A 3705-nucleotide genomic window follows, 5' to 3' on the forward strand; every position below is an offset into this window, starting at 1 on the left:
GTTCTCACTTTTCTTTTATTCATATCCCTTTTATCATTTTGTGCCTCAGTTAAAGGCTTGAGACGATTTTCGACGTTATAAAATGTCATGAGAGATGGTATTTGATAAATGTATGTCGGTAACACGAACTTACGCAGTGGCACCACTATATAAGTCAAAATATAGAATCGCGTCGTATTTTTTATTACATGTGATAAAATCACCTACAATACAGTCAGTTGTAATCAGAGTCCGTTGTACGATCCACCATCAATGTCCAAAGAACTGGTTCTCCCCTCAAGAAGTATTAAGTAAAGAACGCCTGGGACTTAGGCAACCCAACTAACTTTACTGCAGCGCGGCTTGCATACTTCGAAAGCTGATTACCGATTCGGCGTTATGACTTAAATTTTTGTTGGTATCTTTTGACGTATCACACTCACCATTGATATGGCATTTACATACTTACAGTCGCTTTAAATAATAAGCAAACAAAATTTGGTAGTATAGTACCAGAATATCAAGAGGTTACCAAATGATTCGTATGAATACATTGACGTTTAAACGGAAGCTTTGTAATAAATACTAATCACAAAACATTGGCAATAACAGTTCAGAACCAAGATCTACAGATTAATTTAATTCTCTTAATTGCCTTTTTCATTTTAGTATTTATCTACACAAATTGCCGTTAGAAATATATAGCAATAGTAGTGGAAACATTATGTGCTGAAGACAAGGGAAATCTTAAGGTTTATAACCTTTCCCTAAATAAAATAATAGGAAACAAAATTTTCTTTGATTAAAGTTTGAATTTGTATTTACGATATGGGAAGACGAAAACGTTATAATTAGCAGTTTCGTTACGTAAGTTCAAAGTACCTAATTTGGCTTCAGTTAGACGCAGAAGTGCTAAAATTTAAAATGATTCCTCAACTAATTATTTTCATTGAAGTTAGAATGAAAATTGTGTACAATTTTTATCCAGCTATTCTTGCCCGGGCATAAAATTTTTCGTTAGCAGTACGTCAGTAATTGACTACCAGCGAGAAATTTAAACTGTCGCGTTGAATGAGCATTGGCTTAGAAAATATCTGGTTATTATTTGCTGCATAAAAAATAAATTCACCTGTACATGATCTATACTTTAAGAACATACGATTGTGGCTGTTGGTATGTGATCGAATGTTTTAGTCAACGTAATGCTACCAAATTCTGAAATTCTTATAAGCGCAAAGAAATTCTTGTATATTTATCAGACGGATACAGTGTCAAATTCCTTGAAATAAAACAAGTTATTATCCGAGTTAATTGTTATTCAACTAATGAAATCACGCTAGTGGACGAAAGCACGTGCTTACATGCTTGGCTCAAGATACGGAAGGGAAGAGAACAATAATAGTCGCTTTTTATCATCCATCAGAGATATTATAGAGTTCACTGATATTAGATCAGCCACATTATACACTATATGTATTTTTAGATACGCAATCATATTATTGTCCTTCCTTTGATTTTCATAGAATTACATTTCAAGTTTGGGAAAAACTGTAAGATTAATAATTATCACTTTCCATTGCAACATTAATAAATGATGATTTTGCGTTACAGGTTTGATAAGATTATGCTTTCAAAGTTACGCACCAGCACAATCTGGAGCTCACCGACTAATGGTTCTCTGATTCATTAAAGATCTGAGTAATGTGTTCTAAATCAGTTATTATTTTTTTGTTTTCCAATTGAAATATAGTTACAATGATTAATTGGAATAATTTCTCATGTCTGCAGTTTATTTTCTTGTGTGCCTTACGATGCTACAATTTGTCGTCGGTATCGTCAGTGGACGAACTTAATTTTGAGACTTCTAGAATGACAGATTATGTAATTGCTAAGCTTTCATGTTTGTTGAAGTGAGGTCTTAATGAAAATATAGCCTAATGGCTGCCTCTAGTCGTTTAATTCGATGCCCTCTTGCGGCACAGCTCCCTGCTGGGGTCGTGAAGTGTATATATAGTGAACGTATCAAGTAGAACACGTTTCAGTTATTTTGCTCGTCTCTTGCGGATGCTTGGGTATGTTTCGTACGGTCTTCCAGATGTTTTACATGCATACGATATCTTAGATGCCATATTCCGAATGTTATAATAAGTTATGGTTTCCATGGATAGTCTACTTTCGTTGATAGATGTTGTAATTGTTAATCAGCAGCTTTACTCCCTCAAAAACATAGTTCACAACATGACGTTAAGAGTGAGCCAGGGCAGGGCACTACTTTATGGCGTTTGCAAACAAGGCTGCCGTAGGTTGGGTTTTCATTGAAGTTAAAATGAAAATTGTGTACAATTTTTATCCAGCTATTCTTGCCCGGGCGTAAAATATATCGTTAACACCTAGACGTACTACAAAGAAATTGCAATCAACTTCTATTATACTCCTGTTACCTGCCTGTCGCCAAGACGAATAGAAAAGAAATAATAGGCTAGCTTATGAAAGTTAAGGCTGAAAATAAAACAATTTACAGTTATTTTGCACTCGAACGGAACAAATAAATAGACAGCCACTTGATTTCAAGTGACTGGCCCAACCGCATGTTCTGTGTTACCAAATATAAGAAGCAATTAGAATGGCTTCGGCAGTCTCTTCTTTCAGTTTTTACACATCTGTTGCACTATATTTCTTTCCTCCTATCTTTTGTATGCTACTGTTTCATACACCTGAAGATGGGTTTTAAAATCCCGAAATCGGTCGTGGTTTGAATAAATATTAGTACAACTGAAGTGGATCTCTTAAATTAATTAGCTTTTGCTTGGTTACAGCGAGGACAGTAATTTTGTAACTTCTTTGTTTAAAACAGATCATCTTTGCAGAAGATGTTAGAAATTTGCACAGTTGTGCACCGATATGTAGCACTGCCCCCTACCGGCGAGTGTAGGATCGACAAGCCAACCGCTGCAGTCGCGGCGAGATACGCCATCTGGTGACGTAACACGTTCAACATCAGCCATACACTTTTGGGTTATTTCTCGACGTATGTGGCACCATTTGTCTTATATTAAGTTACTTGCAGCGGCGTCTACATCGTTTCGGGTGTTTTCAAACGTTAGTAAGAATTACCCTCTATGTAACAGAGCGATCGCTATTGAAGTAATGCTTCATTCTGATGTCTGAGAAACTGTACAGAAGACACACGGCCACAAGGCGGTTCTCTGTTCAGCCCTGCTCAGGCGTTCTGAATACATGCGGATGGCGAGGAGTGGCAGAAGGAGCGATTCGGTGGGAAAGGCCCTCGCATGTGCGTGAGTCCCTGCACAAAGCAGCTCTTGCCCAATGAGAGATCACATCTGAAAGACTCGGTCTCTAGTCAGCTATCGATCCCACTTCCCGTGGGAAATATTAAACTAGTGAGGCAAGACGGAGCTTCAGGGTGAGCAATGTCAAAACGGCTTACTCTCTGTCGGGTAATGTTTACACAAAACTGAAAACATCACCACTTTATTTGTTTGCGAGGTTATCACAGATTTATCTGCCTGTGTTCTTTAATTGCAGTGGCAAAATTTCATACTCTCGTGCAAGAATCAATAGTTGCTGTGACAAAATGGTGTTTCTTGTTATCGCGGTCAACACAAACCGTAACTTCAACATTTTTGGACTTTAAAACAGTATCAGGCAAACGTGCGAGACTTCAAATCTTGAGTTCACAAGTATCACAGATCGAGCTCGTTTAGC

Source organism: Schistocerca piceifrons, chromosome 1, assembly GCF_021461385.2.
Source record: "Schistocerca piceifrons isolate TAMUIC-IGC-003096 chromosome 1, iqSchPice1.1, whole genome shotgun sequence".
Lineage (NCBI taxonomy): Eukaryota > Metazoa > Arthropoda > Insecta > Orthoptera > Acrididae > Schistocerca > Schistocerca piceifrons.